Raw genomic sequence first — 16154 nt, 5'->3', positions numbered from 1 at the left:
TCCCCTTTGCAAACCATTTATCACCTCACTTGAGGAGTCAATAACTAGTGAATGGGTTGTGACTGCAGATGCAGTCAAAACCATTGACACGTTGCCATTGCAATTTGGAAGGCACTCCCCCTTCACCCCTCCAAATTGAAATTCTGTATATGTCACAATAACCATTTTATGAGTCTGAATGTTTTGATTGGCCGCTTTAGAGGGGACCACACCCTGGCCTCAAATGGCCTATGGGAGTTTTCAAATGGACCACCTTCTTGATTGGCCAGCCACTAAATGGTTAAAATGTTGTAGCAGCCACTAAATGGTTAAAATGTTGTAGCAGCCACTAAATGGTTAAAATGTTGTAGTAGCCACTAAATGGTTAAAATGTTGTAGCAGGAGTTAGGGCTAAGGCCCCAATTAAAGAGTATGGAGTGAAAAGCCTGCTTTTGAGGGTCTCGAAAAGCAGCATTTATAAAGGATTATAACATATTTTAGTAACAATATTCATCTAGTTTGGGTGGTACCATACCTATTTTAGGAACTGAGGTGTGTTGGGAGGTGATTTTACCCTATGAAAAATCATGATCCTCTGCTGGGGTTTGATGAATCACGTTTGAGAGGAAATTCTTTTTTTTCTCGTGATTTTCTCTTAGAAGTTATATGGTGCTCGAGGAGCTAAAATGAGAGCTGTAGTATGTGCTAGTTTATGTTTAGACTTCTAAATGTTCATTATGTGACTATCTTTATCGCAATCTTCATGACCTGGCATGGAGTGTAGGTTCTGAAGTGCTCCAAGAGTTCTGTCTTTCACAGTTGCTGGGAGTGGGACCAGCATACCTTGTTGTTTGTCATGGGCTCAATGTTGTCTCTTCATATGAACATCTGATGAAAATATTCTGAGGACCCAGGGTATGTTATTCACGTGCCACATTTTGGCAACAAATCATACAACGAGGCACTGACACAAAGGAAGGGATCGAGCTGTTTCGAAGTGGATCTTTAGGGGGAGGGCAAAACCAAACCATATAATATTCACTGGAACAAAGCGGTCTTTACTCCGTGAGCAAAGTTTGCTGAGAAATATATGACTCTATTCATGCAGCAGTTGTAGAAGGAGCAGCGTGAGGAACAATAGCAACCATTTATTTTCAAACAAGCTGTGCAAAGTGCTGCAACGTGCTGCAAGGGCATATAATTGAACGAGTGTTGTATCACGCAAGCTACCCCAGCATGCGTCACTCTTCCCATCATGCTTTGCAGAAAAAGTGTGATGCCACATGTCATGGCCATTTTGATTTGGTCTAACTCGTAAACCAACGTGATAAGTGATCATTTTTTTGAACTTCACTTCGTCAACACAATTTGCACCGAGCGGTGGATTACTTTTCAGCTCTTTGTTTGGAAAACTAATGAATATCAACACCTTGGGGCCGATTCACAGAAGTAACTTAAGACAAAACCCTAAACTAACTACCATTTTGGTATTCACAGAAGGCACTTACTCATTGCCTTCTGTGAATACCAAAATGAGTAAGTGCCTTCTGTGAATACCAAAATGAGTAAGTGCCTTCTGTGAATACCAACATGAGTAAGTGCCTTCTGTGAATACTAAAATGGTAGTAAGTTTAGGATTTTGTCTTAAGTTAGTTCTGTGAATCGGGCCCAATGTCCTGAACTCTCTTTGGTCAATAGGTGGGCTTTAACTGAGCACCAGAAATTACCTGCACACACTAATAATCATTTTATTTGGTGAAACTGGAAGAGAACACTTGTCTACATATATTTCAGTAATATTTCATATTAATATACTGCTTTCAACTGTTATATTTTATTCAATAAGCACAACAAGTGATGCAGCCGCCTCCTTTTCTGCAATATCCTGACAAGCTAGCCATCAAATAGAGCCAATGGTTGTGCTTTTTTTTTTAATTACCCGGTAGTGATAGTTGGTAAATATGACTTATGGGATGAGAACAGTGAGGCAAATAAAAGGTTAGTGAAGCAGTATTCTGAAGAACCACTTGTTTTGCTTGTGTGATACAATTTCCTCAAATGCAAACAAAACATTGAGGAAAGCTTTATAGCATATTTAGTAGCATTGCAAATTTTAGCCTATATGTGCAGTTTGAGAATTGTGTTAGCACATATAAGAGATCAGTTTGTTTTCAACTGTTTTTCCAAGGAGACACAGGAGTGGCTTTTGACATGCAGAAAACTGAAGCCCGCAGAAGTAATTGACATTCCAAAGAGCATTGAAAGGTAAACCATTTCATCAAGGGGTCTGGCTAGTCAAGATGATCATTATCTGGTGAACAATATCACTAATGAGATAACGATGTGTAATGTAATGCACGTAACTATAGAAACAGTGGTAGGAGATAATTAGCAACTTGCTACAGATGTGGTTTACTGAACCATGCTGGGAACAATTTAGCATTTTGAACTAATAGAAAGCAATGCAACAATTGCAGGAAAACAAGACATGTTCACTCAGTGAGCAAATTGGGTAGTAGTAAAGTGAAAATTAGCAATGTGCTTGTCAGGAATGAGATGACAGTATGTGTAATGTAGTCCTGACCGTAGGTTTAGGTATAGGTGAGAAGAGTGGTAGGGCAATAAAATGTTCTCTACGTGGAACAACAATTGGTGGTATGTGGTTAACAGTGACGCCAGACTTTGGAGCGCCAATTTTGTATGATAGTACTTTTTACAGCCGTTGGTCAAAGGGGAAAATATTATACAATACAGACATCAATCCCTTGATTGGCGTTGCAATGGAGAGATTTTGCAAGACTTGGCTTGCTCCTTCAACCAGGCTTAGAAACTCCAATAGCATTAGGAGAGATGCCCATTTTATCTTTGGTTAATAAGGGTGTTTTAGGCCAGCACATGATTTGTATGTTTCTACTAATATTCAAGAACAATGCACCTGAACATGAAAGGTCATATCAGCAATGTATGCAAAGGAGCTAACCACTTGATGAGATCTCTCAGAAATATCAAACCTTTCCTTCCTCTAAATGATTTCAAGCAAGTGGTCCAAGCGCTTGTCTTGCCGAGGTTAGACTACGGCAGTGCTACCCTCTGTGGCCTTCCCAAATACGCTCTGGCTCCACTAAGGGCTGTACTTAACTCGGCTGCTAGATTGGTTAGTGATACCAAGCTAAAAGACCATATATCCCCAGTCCTAAAATCCCTCAATTAGTTGCCCTTCGAAGCACGAATTCAATTAAAGATTGCTGTTCTTACACACAAAGCCCTTCCCTTTAATACTTCTGCGTACCTTGCAAAAAAACTTAAACTATCCTGTGGTGCAAGAGCTTCAAGGAGTGGCTCTACCCTCCTCCTGAAACCACTCATCCTTAAGTAAAAGAGAAGTTGTCACTGAGCTTTCTCCGAAGCTGCCCCTAAGATTTAGAACTCTCTCCCACCAGAAATTCGCAGAATCTCCTCATTGACGGCGTTCAAAGTGGAAGCCAAAAGATTCCTAATGAACAAATTCATACCCTAATAAGGTTAGACTCACAGGCCCGTTGACATTTCACCTGCTGACTTTGTTCTTACTTTTGATACAGCTCCCCCTTGTAAACTGTGTTTCACCCTTGCTGCCCGCCTACACTTGTTTTATTGTATTACCATCCAAGTTGTATTTTCTGTCTCTCCCTTACCCTTATGATATTGTTATAGATATTGCTTTTGTCCTTCCTCCCATCATATTGTAAAGCGCTTTTTTATCCCCCTGGATCTTGTTCGCGCTATAAAAAACGTTATAAATAAATAAATGTTGGTACATAATATCAGATTGAAAATCATGCCATGCCATTTGTGCACAAGGCGAGGCCAGTACCTCTGAATGTGCTCAAGGATCTTCAAACACTGTTGGATGGTCTTTGTTCAAACGGTCTTGGGATTAGCGTTTTTGCATCAACCTATACATATTAAATAAAAACATCTTGATTGACTGCCATCTCTTGACTAAGATCTAGGAAATACTTGCCAATTCGGGTAAGACAAGGTATCTTTCAATTATAGACTTACTCTGTGCATACTATCAAGCCCTATTAACTAGTAATTCACAGACACTAACTATTTTTATCACTCCATTTGGAGCCTATAAATAACTGTGATTGCCGTTTGGGTGCCTTCTGCAGCCTGTGTGTTCCAAAAAAGCTATATAATTTGTTAAGAGGTTTAGAAAATGGTCAAGAATTCCAAGGCTACATATTGCTATTCATGAAAAAACCCTGATGAACATCATGTGGTGCTTGACCAAGTGTTGCACATACTTGAGGGTAAAGGTCAGACCAGAAAAATGCACATTATTTGTCCAGGAAGTAAGAGTATTTGGGCCCCAAATTTTTTCTGAAGGTATTATTCAAACATTCTGCAACCTCCATGCCATTCAAAAAGCTCCACGTCCTCTAGACAAAGAGGTCCTTTGATATTTTCTAGTGGTGAATGCACCTGCTTTAAGTCCTTGAGTTTCTGGTGGCAAGTGTGTAATAAGTGTAGGTGCAGGCGTGCTTGGGTGCAGTACAGGGACAATGTATCAGTTGGAGAGTACACACAGTGGCATTTGCATCTAGAACATGAAGGACCTTGAAACTAATTATAGTACAATTAAGAGAGAACCCTTGGCTTGTGTTTGGGCAGTTCAAATAGTCCAAACATATATTTTGGGGCAAAAGTGTACGCCGAATATAAGTCCTTAGTTTATCAACTTAGTGGCAATGGTTTAGCTATGGAGCCGGACTGTCTAGTGAGAAGACTATCAAAATTACAGTACTGTTACATGTTGGTGAAGTGTGTGCATGGTGGAAAAAACTTCTTGGCAGTTTGTCTGTGATGCCCTTGGTAGAGCACTTGTCAGAATTTGATGGCAATGCCTTAGACACCATAAAAATTGTAACAGTACTTCTTCTGAAACAGACTGAATGAATACAGTCTAAGATGATTTGGCGTTACAATAGGTAATCACTTACATATAGAATGTTTGTCCTTACAACAGGAACCTATCAAGTGAAATCATAAGCTTTGCACAGTTACTTCAGAACACATGACAAACTGTTATTCCATGTGCTGCTTCTGGATGGTCCCTGTGAGAAAATAGCTTTACATGGATGGATAATGTTTGAGGTGAAACAATATAATATAACAGTCAATTTTATGATGAAAAGAATGAGAAAGTAAGATATGAGAAAGCATTAAGGTAAAACATGTAGAAGGATATAGAAATGCAAAGATAAACAGTGATATAACAAATAGGTAGAAAGAAAGAAGAGAACGAACAGAAAAGAATGGAGATATACAAAAAAATAGAAAACTTAAAAGACAAAATTACAAAAATAGCATACCTATAAAAGGCTCAAAAAGTTGAGGATTGTGACGCTCCATAACGAAGATGACGTGACTGGAACCACAAAGCAGCCAACAGAGGATAAACCAGGCCACCTAAAACACTAGTGATGTATTCAAGTCGGGTGCCAAACATTACCTGAAATGAGAGGAAAAAAGAATAAAATAACAAATTTGACAAGAACAATCCACATAAGGAGGCAGGGAATACATGAATATAACATATGAATGATAATGAACTGCTAGATTATTCCAAAAATGAACTTAAGAAAAACCATAGTAGTCCATGAATGTCAAATGGAAGAAAGTTTGGAGGTATCCATCTCTTCCCCTCTGCAGGTATCGATAAAACGTTGCAATAACAGAGGCTCTTCATGTGTTGTAGTTTTATACTTGTAAGTCGCTTTAAACAGACATTGATGGAAAAGTCTAAATCTTGTATTCCTAGAGCGAGGAGCTGGTCTCATGTCTAGAAATATTTTCCTTCTATTCGCTGTAGCCTTGGCAAAATCCTGCCCAAATAAATTACTGTGACCCAGACCATGGAACTCGTCCTTTGACTTCATCAATCAATAAATCACCTAGGAGTATTGGGCGCTGTGTTCATTCGAAGAGCCTGGTCTTTAGTCTTGTTCTGAAGTTTGCCAGTGAGGGGACTGTACGGAGCTGGAGGGGAAGTTTGTTCCAGGTCTTGGCAGTGATGTAGGAGAAGGATTGGCCACCACTGTGACAGATGAAGAGGTTGTGTGCGAGGGCAATTGAAAAGCAGCGCAGGTGTCTAGCGGGTTGGTGGAAGTTCAGTCAATGGTTGCGGTAGGCAGGTCCTAGGCCGTGGAGGGCTTTGTAGGCATGCATGAGGAACTTGAACTGGCAGCTTTTCTGGATGGGGAGCCAGTGGACGTTTGTTAGGTGGGGGCAATGTGGGTTTGCTTAGGGAGATACAGGATGAGTCTGACTGCAGCATTCTGTATGGTCTAGAGTCTTCTGAGGAGTTGGGTGGAGATGCTGGCGTAGAGGGCAGTGTTGTTGTCTAGGGGGCTGGTAACAAGGGTCTGAGTGACAGTCTTTCTTGTGTTGGTTTGGATCCATCTGAAGATTATGCGGCGGATGCAAAGTGTGTGGAAGCAGGAGAAAGCAGCTGCGTTAACTTGTCATTTCATGGTCAGATGGCTGTCTAGGATGATGCCGAGGTCGCATGTGTTGTCGGTCAGTGTGAGTGTAGGTCTGAGTACTACAGGGCCCCAGCTGTGGTCCCATTCGGAGGTGTTCTTCCTAAAGATCAGTACTGCAGTTTTGTCAGAGTTCAGTTGGTAGCAGTTGTTTCTACTACATTAAGCTATGTGGGTCATGGCTTTGCAGAAGTTGATTTTGGCTTTGGAGGGGTCCTTGGTGAGCGAGAGGATCAGTTGAGTGTCATCTGCATGGGAGATTATGTTAAGTCCGTGGGATCTGGTGATGTCTGCGAAGGGGGTCAAGTAGATATTGAACAGGGTGGGGCTGCGGGATGATCCTTGTGGTACGCTTCATATGATGTTTCTTAGTGCAGAGGTGAAAGGAGGCAGTCAGATGCTCTGTGTGCATTCTGTGAGGAAGGAGGTGATCCATTTGGGGTGTCTTGCCGTATACCTATGCTGTGGAGTCTGTTGATGAGGGTGTCGTGGGAGGCTGTGTTTAACATCGCGGAGAGGTCAGGGAGGATCAGGGCCACAGTTTCTCCATGGTCAAGGAGTGTTCTGATGTTGTCTGAGGCAGCAATCAGAGTGGGCTCAGTGCTGTGGTTGGCATGGAATCATAATTGGCAGGCGTCCAGTAGGTTGTTTCGTTCCAGGAATTCAGGTTGATTGCTTTCTCGAGAACTTTGGCTCGTTAGGGGGAAGGGAGATCGGACGGTCATTTTTGAGGTTATTGGGTCAGCGGAGGCTTTCTTTAGGAGGGGTCTGACATCTGCGTGTGAACAAATCTCCCAGAAGTTTGCTGTGGAGATGGAGGTGTTGAGATTGCTGGTGAGTTGTATGCTGATTGGGTTTGTTGCGAGGTTGTAGAGGTGGTGGAGGCAGGGGTCAGTGGGTGCTCTGGAGTGGATGGAAGACATGATGGCTGAGGTGGTCAGGGCGGTGAGCGATGCCCTGGTGGTGATGGTTTGGCTGGTGTTCGCTGGTTGGTTGAGGTTGTCGGGGTCAAGGGTGGTGGGTTGGATGTTGAAATTGTTGTAGATATTGGTGATCTTGCTCTGGAAATAATCTGAGAGGGTGTTGCAGAGTTCTTGAGAGGGGCGGATGGTGTTCTTTATGGCTGTAGGGTTGAAGAATTGTTTGACTATTTTGAAGAATTCCTTAGTGTGGTTGGCTGCGGAGTAGATGCGGATGGTGATGGCTGCTTTTTTGGCTTCTGCGATGTGCTGGTGATAGATGCTGAGGGCTGTTTTGTGAGCTGCTCTGTCGGCGGGGTTCTGGGTGGCACACCACTGTTTCTTCATTTGACGGTGATTGTGATTGGTGGTCCTGAGTTCTGTGGTGTAGCAGCTGGCATGTCTGGGAATCTTTTTGAATTTTGTAGGTTTCAGTGGGGCGACTCTATCGCCACTGTCCGTGATCCAGGTGGAAAAGTTCTGGGCAGCCTGGTTGAGCTCTGTTGAGGCCATATGTTGGGAAGTGGTGAGGGCATGTGACCACTGAGTTTCGGTGACCTTGCTCCAGCTGCAGTTGTATGAGATCTTACACCTGATGATGCTGTGCTGGGCATCGATGATGGAGAAAGGTACGATGGTGTGGTCAGTCCAGGTGAGTGCTGTGGTATGGCAGAATTTGATTCTGTTGTTGGAGTTGAGAATGGGGTCGAATGTGTGTCTGGCTTTGTGTGTGGGTGTCCAAATTTAGCAGCCCTAATCTCATAAAGAAGGTGAACATATTCTAAGCAGTAAAGAATGACTCCTCTAGGTTTTTGTGAGGCTGAAGGGTGATGAAGAGAGTGTCATAATCTGTGCGCACATTGTATATTTAATAATGGTGTATCTGGAAGGTCTAAACGTTTAGGGAGAAAAGACTGGAAGAATGTAATAGGATCATTGCCTTCCATCCCCTCCAGTACATCATAAATACAGAGGTTATATCTTCTCCTTTGATTTTCTAAGTCTTTAGCGCGTTTTCACAGTTGTAACACTTCAGATTGTAAACTTTGAAGCATGTGCACAAGGTCACTAACCCGCTGCTCCACATGCGGAACACTATTATCTATTAGTGCCCAATTAGCATTCAAGATTTGAAGCTTATACTTGGTATCCTCCACATTTTTCAAGCAAGAGCTCCATTGAGATAATAGGAGATGATTTGATGGGAGATGGTCTTTTTTAACCTGCTTAGAAGCCTGAGTAATACTTGAGTTTTGTTTGGCAGCCCTCTTAGGACCATTGGTGACGTTTCCACCAGATTATGCAGTGGAAGACCAAGCTGACTCCTGACTACTGCTTTCCATATTATTTGACAGCACAGAAAATGAATTTGCAGTACATATTAAGAAATGATGTGAGGAATTAGTTGCATGGGTGGAAGAAGCCTCAATCCTCTGGTTCTTCCCATAATGTAATGAGCGGAAAAACATACAGATGAAATGTCCAGGAAGCACAGAATGATGAAAAAAGTCACAAAAATGGCAAGAGAGATCTTTTGGTGGAACTTTTGTCAATATAAATAACCTATTTGGAAGAATATAGTATTATGCAATGTTGGATTTAAGAGGAGAACGGCTCGCGTGGTAAACTGAGGAAAACGGAAAGCTCCAATTTTCAAAATATAAAGAAAAACCCATATTCACAGGCCGTGAAATGAACCTACAGATAGAGATGATGTACCCTTCATTCGCCCTACCAAATATGGAGCATTTCTCAGATTTTTAGTTTGTCAGGCCTATGTTTCCCTTCGGCCGCCACCAAGCTCTTCAAGTCACAGCTATTGTGCAGTGGTGTTAAGCTGCTGTTTGAAAGCTCCTTAATGAAGAAAATTGGTCCTAAGTCACCTCCCTATACCCTGTAACTGGGGTAACATATTTTGAATTGTCAAGAGGGTGGCAAGCAGGAGCGGCCCGTACAGGTAAGATCGGTGAGGCAGGGTGGGGGGGGTCTTCGACAGACACACTCCAGTGTGACACACTCCAGCAATGCGTCACTTTTGCGCTTACAGATACGTCAGAAATACTGACGTATCTGTAACTCCTTGCGACATGATGCGTCATACATTAAATATGACGCATCATTGGTGTCTCAAGGAGTGCGCAGTCAAAAGTGACGCATCGCTGTTTTCACGCAGCGATGCGTCACTTTTCATAAATAAGGCCCCTGGTTTTTTGTATGAGTGGGATTTGTGCAAGTAAGAGTTGTGACAAGCGAGGTGTCTGGAAGGTTTGAGAAAGCAGATGCGATTGCTGAAGTATGATTGGCCTGTTATATGTAGTGCCTTGAAAATGTGGGTGAGAAGTTTGAATTGTGCTCATTTGTGAATGGGGAGCCAGTGGAGCACCATCAGGTGTGATGTGAGTGAAGCATGGGAAGTTGAGTGGGAGTCTGTCTCAGTGTTCTGAATGTCTGTAGCCTTTTGGTGAGTTTTTTGTTGATCCCAGCATAGAGGGTGTTCCCATATCCAGCTTTCTTGTGAATAGTATATGAGTTATGATTGTGAACAATTTATAATTTTCCTCAGCATCTTCAGGGTATGGCAGCATGAGGTGGCGATGGCTCTGAGGTTGTTGGTGGGGGTGGTGGGTGTTGGTCCTAGCTCTGTTGGCCACTCAGCGGAGTCCCACGGTGATGTGCTGTTCCTGAATATCACAATTTCGGTCTTGTCGGTGTTCAGCTTTAGACAGGTAGTCTTCATCCAGTGGGCAATTTTTGTCATGCAGGCATTGAACTGGGGGGCATTTTGTCCATGAAGGAGACAATGAGTTGTGTGTCATTGGAGAGGACGTTGATGTTGTGAGAGTGGATGATGCTGGTTAGAGGGATTATGTATGAGTTGAATAGGGTAGGGCTCAGGGGCTTGGAGGGGTGTTGAACATGGACAGAATTTTAAGCAGCAGTCCAGGCCTGTGTGTAAACAAACACACACAATGAGCAGCATTTGCCAGCAGTGTAAGTTCTCCTCACACGTAGCACAGGGACAAGATGTTTATAAGCAGTACAAGCTAAGATATCCTCACATACAAAACAAGCATCACACTGGCAGCAGCAGCTGAGCTTATTTGAGGCTCAGAATACCAAGAGTAAAGTGTAGAGGTGGGTGAGTAACTGAAGATTCAAGCCTGATATTAAGCTCTGATTCACTCAAGGTCCTCTTGAGTTCTCAAGGCCAAAATGAGCTAAGCTTTCTTGTGGCTTTCTGTCTGCTAGCCATGCACTAGCCTCATGCACCAAGAATGAAAGACAAAGCATTACACTTTGATATGAAACCAAGAAAGAAAGGATGCCAATCAAGTGACTGAATTACACAATGTGAGACCAGAAAACGTTAGATCAATCTCGGCTTGGCCACGTAACCAAATTGTGTGATTATAGGATTTATTTTAATTTTATTGTGCATGCTATTTTCTCATTATTGCATATGAGAAAGCCTTGAATACATGAGTATCTGTGGTGTTCAGAAATCTCACCTGTGTTTGACTTAATAGCCTATAATGTTGCTCTGTGTAAGATAAGCATATAGCCCACATTTAGGGTGCACTTGACAACAATCTTGCCTTTAGTTCACTAATAGTTTTTTCATCGGAGTGGATGGTGGGTGCATGAACGTTTCTCAGTTCGTGTTTAAAAACTTTTTAATAAACACCTCTCAATGTATTGATTTAATCTGATGTCCTAAAGTGAAATGCTTGTCAAAGAAATATCCTTTTTGGAATTTTGAAGACACTGTATCATGTTTTTTCATAATATTAGTTGCAAAGTTTCCATGCCAAATGTTCCCATGGCTCAGCTAGGGCCTGGATTCTATAAGCCAATATATTACGCATGTACATACAGCACATTTTTCATTAAAATGATCAATACATTTGCAGAGAAATACAATTTTACTGATACAATTATAAAGCACAAAAACAATAATGCATGAAAATTGGGTTTTTATCAAATGTTTGTAATTTGCGCCAAGTAAAGTTACTTAATTTGTTTGGGACCTATTCAAATCTTTGGGGCTAGGTTATATTTTGTCGGTATAGGTAGTCCATCACAACAGCAACGGTGTACATATACCAACAAGATAATGATCTGCCTGCCGATTTAGTTGCTTCCTGACCATAGGTTTGGCTATGGTGGTGACTACTCCAACACCACCATAGACAAACATCTCCACTGGCCCAAAAGAGTAAAGGCTGTCTAATTAGGATGGACAGACATATAGCAATTGTTTTTTTTATTTCCCATTACTGCCAAGTAAACCCTAGTGGTAAGGGACAGTAGTAAAGGAATAATGCCCCTCTCTCCTATGGCGAGGGGGGCATTTATTTTTTTATTTTCAAAAGGAATACCTGTTTTGGAATTCCTATTTTGAAAATAAAAATATATACTCTGTTTGGTGCAGGGCTGCGTCATGTTGATGCAGCCCTGCACCAAACAGCAAAATGCATTGGCAGGGACAACCTCCTCGGCAGTCATTTATAAATTCGGCGGGCGGTTCCTCCACATAGGGATAGAGTAATGTTCTCCATTCCCCTGGCGGAACAACGGGCCGTCTGCCGGATAAGACATCGGGCCTTTGTTTCGATCACAACAAAAAAAACATCCTCCAGCCTTCTTTAATACCAGCAAGGATTTGAAATAGTTCACTTTACAAAATCCTCACACTTTGTAGTAAGCGATAGAAAAGTAAACACCTGCTTCCAAGTTAAAAGAGTAACGGCAACTTTTCAGAAGACTAGACTGATATTTGTACACTGTCTTGGAACTCCAGCATGATTATTTAGATGCCGTCTCAGGGCTCAAGGGGCTGTTGTATTAGGGCCCCCTCCTGCCTCTGCGCCCTGCGCATTGCACCAGCTGCACCACTGGTAGCTACACCCATGACTGATGCGAAAGCTCTTATTAGAAACTGGAGCTGTTGACATTGTTAAGTTACCTTCTAAGTTTGACGATCCTGACATGTCGTAACTCAGAAGAGAATAGTTAATTATAGCCTCTTGGCTGCTAAGCCTTTCCCCCTATAATGTTAAGCTCTTTTGTTTGCTTTTTAAGGTACTTTGTGCTTACATCCCACACAAGTGAGGTACCATTTTTAACAGGAGACTTGAATGGATGCAGCATAGTAGAACATTTGTTATTACCAAAACGATTTCTCTGCATATCTGTCTTCCAAATGTAAGCCAATGTGTAACAAAGAAGACATTTTTGAACAATGCCCTCTGAATCACATGCTAGCATGGGTACCCACAAAAGTAGAGATATATACATAACCACTGTTTCAAAACTCATTATCAAGTGTACATTTCAGAAATGCATAGGTTCCCTTCATACCCATTTTTCACTCTTTGTAATTCACCATATGAATTGCTGCATAGTCAATGCACAATGAAAGCTCAGTTGGGGGTCCCGTGCTCTCAATGACACTGGAGTCAATCTATCCTGGCTGATGAGGGCTGAAAGCCCGAAACCGGTCGAAGGATGCTTGTTTTCTGGTCCAGGGAGGGCCTGGAAAGGCAGTTTGGGTAGGACTGTTCCCATTGGGCGCAGGGTCAAGACTTATTTGCATATGGCAGGGTCCAAACTGGAATGGCATGGTTAGCAAAAAAACTATGGATTTAGGCCTGGATCTCTGTACTGGGGTGAATGTATGACATTGTTCTGTATTCTGTCCATCAAATGTTCTTTTTGCATTTGTCATCCTGAGTGGGACGGGTATGCCCAGACGTGGGTCCCGTGCTCTCCATGCTACTGGAGTCAAGCTATCCTGGCTGATGAGGGCTGAAAGCCCGAAATCGGTCCTAGGATGCTTGTTTCCAGCCAAGGAGGACCTGGTCTGGCAGGTCTGGCGGACTGCTCCCAATGGGTGCAGGGTCAAGACTGATTTGCATATGGCTGGGTCCAAACTGGAATGGCATGTTGAGCAAAAAAACTATGGATTTCGGCCCATATCTCTTTACTGGGGTGAATGTATGACATTGTTCTGCATTCTGTCCATCAATTGGTCTTTTTGCTTTTGTCATCCTGTGAAGAACAGGTATGCCCAGACGTGGGTCCCATGCTCTCCATGCCACTGGAGTCAAGCAATCTTGGCTGATGAGGGCTGAAGCCCAAAACCGGTCCTAGAATGCTTGTTTCCAGTCCAGGGAGGACCTGGCCTGGCAGTTCGGGCTGGACTGTTCTCATTGGGCACAGGGTCAAAACTGATTTGCTTATGGCTGGGTACAAACTAGAATGGCATGGTGAGCAAAAAACGATGGATTTAGGCCCAGATCTCTGTACTGGGGTGAATGTATGACATTGTTCCGCATTCTGCCCATCAATTGTTCTTTTTGCATTTGTCAACCCGAATGAGACGGGTATGACCAGACGTGGGTCCCGTGCTCTCCATGCCACTGGAGTCAAGCTATCCTGGCTGATGAGGGCTGAAGCCCAAAACTGGTCGTAGAATGCTTGTTTCCAGTCAAGGGAGGACCTGGCCTGGCAGTTTGGGCTGGACTGTTCTCATTGGGCACAGGGTCAAGACTGATTTGCTTTTGGCTGGGGAATGGCATGGTGAGCAAAAAAACGATGGATTTAGGCCCAGATCTCTGTACTGGGGTGAATGTATGACATTGTTCTGCATTCTGTCCATCAATTGTTCTTTTCGCATTCATCAACCCAAGTACGACAGCTATGCCCAGACGTAGGTCCCGTGCTCTCCATGCCACTGGAGTCAAGCTATCCTGGCTGATGAGGGCTGAAACCCGAAACCGGTCCTAGGATGCTTGTTTCCAGTCCAGGGAGGAATTAGCCTGGCAGTTCGGGCGGGACTGTTCCCAATGGGCGCAGGGTCAAGACTGATTTGCATATGGCTGGTTCCAAACTGGAATGGAATGGTGAGCAAAAAAAACGATGTATTTAAGCCCAGATCTCTGTACTGGGGTGAATGTATGACATTGTTCTGCATTCTGTCCATCAATTGTTCTTTTTGCATTAGACATGATTAAAGCTTTTCCCGCATTGTATGCGAGCTGCACAGTGCAGCACAAAAGCAAAGTCGGAAAAGCATGGAAAAATGAAAGCATTTCTCCTGTTAGAGTCTCCTTTGAAGGGGTGTTAACCTTTGTCATATAGTTACTGCTTATCTATATATTGTGTTAAGTTAGCATGGGCTTATTAAATGTTTAAACGCCATTTTTCCTTTTGCTGCTTCTGCACACGGCACATTATTGTTGATTTAGCTTTCAACCCAGAGGAGCGTTGTGATTTACATGAGAATAATATGTTATTGCTCTGATATCAGCTTTGCTTAATAAACTATGTCTGTAAAGAGAGTGCTGAAGCTTCAAGGATAACACAATACAGAATTGTTGTGAGGTCTGATCTCCGCACCTTCATAGACATAACATAAGTGCAACTCCTGCCAAATTCTGGCTTTAGGCGCGTTTTATATTGCTTTGCTAGGAGCACACATACACACTTGATGCGGTTTGCATGCAGAGAGCTGGTGGAACCTGATGTGATCTCTTCATACTAGGATCTTGAGGTATGGGCCCGCCCTGCTAAAACCCAAAGAGACCTTCTTAGATATTAATATAATATGCTAGTGAGGGAGGGTGAGAATTAGGTGTTGTTAACGCTTATTAATTACAGCATCTTAGCATGCTGTCACCTTTTGCTTTCTATGGACTAGTAACTATGCTGATAACTTTGCTTCTGATAATATGTTTCCTTGTATTATCTAAGATACTGCGTTTGAGAAAACGGCATTAGTAAATAAATATTTCAAATATGCACGTGTCCTCATTTACTCCATGTTCTGGTTTGAAATGATTGTATAACGAAAGAGTGCTCATGTGTTCCACGTGACCTGAGGTATCGTAAGTTCATGTTCTGGTTTGTCTAATCATTGGAAGTTTGTTATGACCAATGAGACACTGTAGCTAGCCTGGTAAGGGGTTTTGGGTACTGAGGTGAGTTTTGGGACACCCTAATTCGCCGAGGTTCCAAATCTCTATGCACAGTTCTGTGGTAGAACGGAAACCCTGCTACATGGCGCCCAACGTTGGTGGTCTTATATCATGACACTCGAGTAGTATATCATTCAAACCTTAACCCCTTCGCTGTGGTTTCCGGAAAACTGTGGTGTCGGACAAACCTACCTATTTTTGAAATAGGTCTTTTCAAGCTTGAATCTTTCTAAAACGGTTTCCTTGAATTACTACCCAGTTGTGCTAAAAAGTTTACTTTGTTTTTCTAGGTTCCTGTGAAATCATGGCCCAGCCTGTGGACATTCCGCAGCATAGTCGCATTGCGGTGCGCAATCATATGCAGGCTTATCAAGTCCCTTTGGAAGGCTTGGCTGTGGTTTTGGTAGTGAGTGCAGATGCAGCTTACCCTTACGAACTGTTTTATTCGTGGGTGACGTTTCCGGGAGTGTACGCTAATTCTGGTGTGTTCCACAACTGCACTGCCTCTCCTGTGCCAAATGAATATACTCCGTACAGGGCACTGGAAATACCTATTGATCATTGGCAGCATCGCGTTTGGTTTGGTGGCTCCCTACCCCATTCCTTGACCGCTCCGAGGTTAGGTCTTTTGTCCATTCCAGGCGCAAATTGGCCTGTTTTGGCAGGATTTACTCCTCATCCTCAACATGGCAATTGTACCCTAGCCG

The sequence above is a fragment of the Lissotriton helveticus genome, chromosome 2_2, assembly GCF_964261635.1.
Source record: "Lissotriton helveticus chromosome 2_2, aLisHel1.1, whole genome shotgun sequence".
NCBI lineage: Eukaryota > Metazoa > Chordata > Amphibia > Caudata > Salamandridae > Lissotriton > Lissotriton helveticus.
The sequence above is the reverse complement of the archived record's forward strand: the minus strand, read 5'-3'. Positions refer to the sequence as shown.